Source organism: Trachypithecus francoisi, unplaced genomic scaffold, assembly GCF_009764315.1.
Source record: "Trachypithecus francoisi isolate TF-2019V2 unplaced genomic scaffold, Tfra_2.0 Lachesis_group2, whole genome shotgun sequence".
Taxonomy (NCBI): domain Eukaryota; kingdom Metazoa; phylum Chordata; class Mammalia; order Primates; family Cercopithecidae; genus Trachypithecus; species Trachypithecus francoisi.
In genome coordinates this window covers 22199317-22206472 of record NW_022681465.1, presented here as the reverse complement: position 1 = coordinate 22206472, position 7156 = coordinate 22199317, and positions in this window count along the sequence as shown.

The following is a 7156-nucleotide window of genomic DNA, read 5'->3' as shown; positions in this document are numbered from 1 at the left end:
TCATATATTGCAATCATCAAGGCAAATTTATTTTTCTCTATCACTATCCTTCTAAAACCAATGGCAGTTGTCCTTTTCCACATCCAGGATGAAACTTGAGCAGAGTTCACAACCTCTTTTTATCTCTTAAGATAACAGATAGTCCTATGGATTTTTTTTTTTTTTTTTTTTTTTTTTTTTGGAGACAGAGTCTCGCTCTGTCACCCAGGCTGGAGTACAGTGGCGTGATCTCGGCTCACTGCAAGCTCCATCTCCCGGGTTCGCGCCATTCTCCTTCCTCAGCCCCCTGAGTAGCTGGGACTACAGGCGCCCGCCACCTCGCCCGGCTAATTTTTTGTATATTTAGTAGAGACGGGGTTTCACCGTGTTAGCCAGGATGGTCTCGATCTCCTGACCTCGTGATCCGCCTACCTCGGTCTCCCAAAGTGCTGGGATTACAGGCGTGAGCCACCGCGCCCGGCCCCTATGGATATTTTAAGGCCAAAACCACAGAATAATTTAATTAGTTGTCCGTGACCAAAAAATTAACAGAGTGGACAAGCCATAATTAAAACAAAATTCCTTTGTTCTGAGTGCAAAACCCACATACTCTAATAAAAGTGGATGGCAATGCAAAAATTGAGATAGTAGATAGCAAAGAAATGAGCCATAAGCAAAAGTGGCCATCACTGGCCTCTGGAGATGGTTCTGCACTGAGGCAAAGGGTTTGAGGAGTTCATTCATTTTAATTGCTACATATAATTTCATGGCATGAACATACCACCATTTAATCATCATTTTTGAAGAACAAACCACTTCAAACACTGCATCCATGAACAGGTTTATGCAACCTGTGTGCAGAGGTTTCCCTAGATTGTTTATCAGAATGAAGTCCTGGGTTGGGGTTATGGGATCGAACACTGAAAAATATTCCAAATTGCTAGAGTTCGTTTTGTTTCCTGTTTTTACTTTTTACAACTTTTAAATGTTTGCTAATCAGATTAATATAAAATTGTATCTCATTGTTATTTGAATTTGCATTTCATTGATTATGAGTGAGGTTGACATCTTTTCACATGGCTTATTATCCATTCTGTTTTATTATGAAATGATCTGTCCATATATTTTTCCATTTTATTAGGATACTTGTATTGTCCTAAAAGAGCTGTAGGATCTGTACCTTAATCTACTGTTACTTAAGTACATTGCAATGTCTTCTCATCTCTATTTTGAATATTCACCTTATTTATGAGGTGTGAGTGTGTATGTGTGTTTCTGTGGTTTGACTCTTGTCAAAAACATGAATCTTGGCAGAGTGATATCAGCAAGGTGGCTGACTGGAAGCCTTTACTCCTCATCTCCTCTACAAAGACAGCTGAAACAGTGAACAATTCTATGTTGATGAAAATAACTAAAGGAGTGTGCTGGAGTACTTCAAAGGAGTAGCAGAAACTCTGTGGAGCACACAAATGCAGGCAATGTGGTAGAGAACCGAAGAAACACCCGGCCTCCCCACCCTGTTACCCAACCAGGATCAGCTCAGAACAGGAGGAACCTTTCCCTGAAGGGAAAAGGTGAGCAAGAGGATTCCAGAAGACCTATCAACACCTTGGACACCTACAGTCCTCACCACTGGGACCCCTGCTGTCTTTGAAGGCACTGGACCCCTCTGGGAATCTCGTAAGGGAATCCTGTGCTCTCCCTAGAGAAGGAGCCACATTGTGGCCCCACCAGCCACATGGCCCATGTGGCTCCTGCACTATTCCATCTTGGAACTGAACCACTGCCGAAGTGTGTCCTTCTCCAGGACAAGTGGCCATGGCACCCTTCTATCCCTGAGGCTAAGCCATTACTGAACCACTCCTGCCAAAAGATCTGCCCATCCGTGAGCCAAACTGCTGCTACACCCTACCCTCTGGGGCCAAGCAGCTGTGGGACTCCTTCCTATAACCACCCCCCACCCCCCAGTCACAGTCGCACCCTGCCCCTTGGGCCCTGAGCTGAAGCCATGCACTGCCCCCCAGGGAAAACTGTCTTAGGAAAGCTGCTCCATTTACGCCTCCCAGTCACTGCCCCCTCAGGGCCCAAGCTGAAATGGCACTCTGTGTCCTGAGGAAACAGTACCTTGGTCACCCACAGCGGCCATGCTCCCCTGTGCCCAAGCTGCAGCAGCACACTGCATCCCAGGGAAACAATGTCTTGGCCACTCAGAGCAGCCACATACATCCTGGGCCTGAGCTGAAGCAGTGTCACCTCCCAGGGAATCAGTTACTTGACTGAGCTGAAGAGCCATGCATTCCGAAACTGAGCTGACTTGGTACCCCACATTCCAGGAAAACGGAGCAGTGGCTGATCTGAGACACCCCACACTACAGGTCAAACAACTCTAGTACCCTGCTTCCCTGGAACTGGACAAGCTTCCTAGAGTCTGAGCTGCTGAGACACCTCCTCATTCAGGAATAGAGTCACTGCCACCCAGGGCCCAAGCAACAACTGTGCTCCACCATTCCAGAGTTTTGCTGCCACTTCCACCTGGCCTCAGAGTCTGAGTTACTGCCGAGTCCTACCATCCCAGGGTCCAGACTCACCTCTAACAATGCATTATCATGTGGGACCGGAGTTGCCACTGTGCTCTACTGGCTCTGGTTCATGAGAGCTGTCCCCTGCTCCCCAGGCCCAAATCTCCAGAGCATCTCTTCTTTCCTGGAGCCAGGCCACTGTTGTGCCCTACCTCCCAAGGTCCTAATCACAACTAAACCTGATGCCCTGGCTCAAACTGCTGGGGGCTGGGGGTTCTCAGAATCACAGACTCTGGCAATCTGCATTCAACCCTAACTCAGAGCGGGAGCCTATGCCCAAGACCCAGCTGCCACAATAGGCTTGCAAGACCCTTGAGGCTAGGGCCCCAACTACACCGCTACTCTGAGCACCTGAGCCCTGGAACCCATTGTTGCTGAAACTGCTTGTAGGCCATGTCAGACCTAACACCAAGAGGAGCCCTCTTGGCTAAGTCTGCCCATTGTGGGGAAAACTAGAAGGACCCCAAAAGGTCTTGCCACCAAAGACCCTAACAACCTGTGCTGCCCCTATCACTGCCACACATTCCTACAGCCTAGGCCACTGAGGCACCTACAGTCATCACTGACATTGACTGCAGCTGAAGAAGCTGCACAAAGGCTATGCCACTGCATCGACTCAGAACCAGAGCCACCACAGCCTTCACAACTGGCACACCAAAACCCGTATGCAGGTGAAAGTCTTTCTGTATTAAAGTCACTCTGTAAAGTTTGTAGGAGGTGATTGTTCCACTAGATTTGCAGACATAAACACAGGAACACAAAAAACATGAGAAAGGAAATATGACATCACCAAAGGAAAACAACTCTCTTGTAGCTGACCCCAAAGAAAAGGAAATTTACAATATGGCTGAAAAGAAATTCAAAATAATTACCTTAAGAAAATTCAGTAAGAGGCCAGGCTTGGTGGCTCACGCCTGTAATCCCAGCACTTTGGGAGGCCAAGGCAGGCAGATCACGAGGTCAGGAGATTGAGGCCATCCTGGCTAAGATGGTGAAACCCCATCGCTACTAAAAATACAAAAAATTAGCAGGGCTGTTGGCGGCGCCTGTAGTCCCAGCTACGCGGGAGGCTGAGGCAGAAGAATGGCGTGAATCTGGGAGGTGGAGCTTGCAGTGAGCTGAGATCACACCACTGCACTCCAGCCTGGGCCGCAGAGTGAGACTCCATCTCAAAAAAAAAAAAAAAAGAAAAGAAAAGAAAAGAAAGGAAAAGAAAATTCATCAAAATACAAGAGAATACAGATAGAATTTCACAAAATCAAAATAATTTATTGTCTGAAAGAGAAATTTAACAAGAGATAGATGTCATAAAAAAGAACCAAATGAAAATCTTGGAGCTAAGAAACTCAATGAGTCAAATAAAAGACAATATAGAGCTTCAGCAGAAGTCTAGATCGAGGAGAAGCATCTCTGATCTTGCAGATAGATCCTTTGAAATTGTTCAGTCAGAGGAAAAAAGAAATAATAAGAATGAAAAAGAGTGAAGACAGACTAAGGGACTAATGGGACATCATTAATCAAACAAATGTTTGCATTATGGGAGTTCCAGAAGGAGAAGAGGAAAAAGACAGGGGCAGAAAGTTAATTAATTAAATTATTGCTTAAAAACTTCCAAGTCTTGGAAGAGATGTAAGCATCCAGATACATAATGCTCAAAAGTCCCCAAACAGATTTAATCCAAAGGGGTCCTCACTGAGGCACATTATAATTACACTGTCAAAAATCAAAGACAGAAAGAATTTTAAAAGGAATAACAGAAAAACATCAAGTCATATACAAGGGAGTCTCGGCTATCAGCAGATTATTCAGCAAAAACTCTGCAGGCCAGGAGAGAATGGGATAATATAGTCAAAGTATTGAAAGAAAACTGCCAGCCAAGAATATTATATCAAGCAAAGTTGTCTTTTAAAAATGAAAGAGATATAAAGTATTTCCCAAACAAGCAAAAGTTTAGGGAATTAATCACCACTAGACTTGCTCTACAGAAGATGCTTAATGGAGTTCTTCAAGTAGAAATTAAAGCGCTCTAATTACCAACATGAAAACATATGAAAGTATAAAATTCACTGGTAAAGGTAAATACATAGACAAATTCAAAATACCTGAACATGACGCTCTGTAAAACATGTATATCTCTAGTATAAAAGCTAAAAGTCAAAATGGTAAAAAAAATAGTGATTGATATAAGTTGTTAAAATATATGTAATACAAAAAGATATAAATTGCACATCTAAAATATAAGTTAGGGGGTAACAGTCTAGAATTTTGTATGCAACTGAAGGTAAGTTGTTACCAACAAAAAATAGTCTATTGTAACTACAAGATGTTTTATGTAAGTCTCATGGTAACCACAAAGCAAAAAACTGTAACAGATATAGATATGATAAAGGGAAGGGAATCAAAACTTAGCAATGAAAAAATAAAAACACAAAGATAAACAAGAGAGAAAGAAGGATCTACAAAATAACCAGAAATAAAAACAACAACAACAACAACAACAACAACAACAAAATGGCAGTAGCAAATCTTTATCTATCAAGAATTACTTTCAATGTAAAGGATTAAATTCTCCAATAAAGACATAGAGTGGCTGGATGTATTTTTTTAATTCAACTATACGTTGCCTTATAAGAGACCTACTTTAGCCTTACAGATACACATAGGCTAAAAGTAAAGGGATGGAAAAAGATATTCTATGCAACTGATAACCAAAAGAGAGCAGAGGTGACTATAGTTATGTCAGATAAAATATGTTTTTCTGTTATATTCCATGGATTCATGGGCCTATCCCTTTGCCAATACCACAAGATTGATTACTGTTGCCTGATAGTGAGTCTTAAAAATCAATTAGTGAGTCCTCCCACTTTCTTCTTTTTCAGAATTGTTTTAACTATCCTAGTTCCTTTGTTTTCTCATAAAAATTTTAGTCAGCTTGTAAATGTCTATTAAAAACCATTTCTGGGATTTTTATGAGAATTTCATTAAATTTGTAGATCAATTTGGGGAGAATTGACATTTTTACTACGTTGAGTCTTCCCATCCATGAACACAGTGTGTCTCTCCACTTATTTAAGTCTTCTTTGATTTCTTCCATGAACATATCTGTAGTTTCAGCACACAGATCTTGGACACATTTTGTTAGATTTATACCTACACATGTCTTTTTCTGAGCTCTTAGTTATTGTTAATAGAGCTGTTCCTCAAGTTTCTGTTTCCAGTCTTACCTTGTGAATATATAGAAATATGATCATTTTCTGTGTGTTCATGTTGAATCCTGTGGCATGACTAAACTCATTTACCAGTTTTTCATAGATTCTTTTGGATTTTTACACAGAAAATCATGTTATCTGTGAATAGGGACAGTTTTGTTTCTTTCTTTCCAATCTGTACATCTTTTTTGTTGTTGTTGTTGTTCTTGCATTATTGCACTGGATAGGATTCTTTTGGACAATTTTAAAGAAAAGTGATGAGAGTAGATATCCTAGCCTTTTTCTTGATTTTGATGGTAAAACATTCAGTCTTTCACCGTTACATACGATGTTAGCTATAGGGGTTTTTTGTAGATGCCTTTATCAGATTGAGGAAGTTTCATTCTATTAGTTTGCTGAGAGTTTTATCACAAATAGTTTTCGAATTTTGTTATGCTTTACTTCATCAATTTACGTGATCATGTGGTTTTCCTTCTTTGGACTCTTGATATAGAGAATTACATTAAGTAACTTTTGAATGTTGAGACACCCTTGAATTCCTGGCATGAACCCACTTTAGTTGTAGTGTGTTCTTATTTTTATGCATTTATGAATTTAATTTACTAAAAATTTGTTGAGAATTGTCTATGCTTATGAAATATATTGGTCTGCATTTTAATTTTCTTGAGCTATCTAGCTTTGGTATCAGTGTAATACTGGCATTATGTGATAAGTTGGAAGAGTTCCTCCTCTTCTATTATTGGAAAGTGATCATGAAACTTAAAGCTTTTTGTTAGGTGTATGCACATTTGAGATTGTAATCTTATTGATGAATTAACTCTTTTATAATTATATAACATCCTTAATTATCCCAGGCTATTTTCTTTGCTCTAAAGTTCATTTTAGGAAGAGAGGAAGTCAAACTATCCCTGTTTGGAGATGACATGATCCTATATCTAGAAAACCCCATCATCTCAGTCTAAAAGTTTCTTAAGCTGATAACAACTTCAGCAAAGTCTTGGGATACAAAATCAATCTGCAAAAATTGCCAGCATTCCTATACACCAACAACAATCAATCCGGGAGCCAAATCATGAATGATCTCCCATTCACAATTGCCACAAAAAGAAAAAAATACCTAGGAACGCAGCTAACTAGGGAGGTGAAAAATCTCTACAAGGAGAACGATAAACCACTGCTCAAAGAAATCAGAGATGACACAAACAAATGGAAAAACCTTCCATGCTCATGAATAGGAACAATCAATATTGTTAAAATGGCCATACTGCCCAAGGTGATTTATAGATTCAACGCTATTCCCATTAAACTACCATTGACATTCTTCACAGAACTAGAAAAACCTATTTTAAAATTCATATGAAACCAAAAAAGAGCCCAAATAGCCAAGGA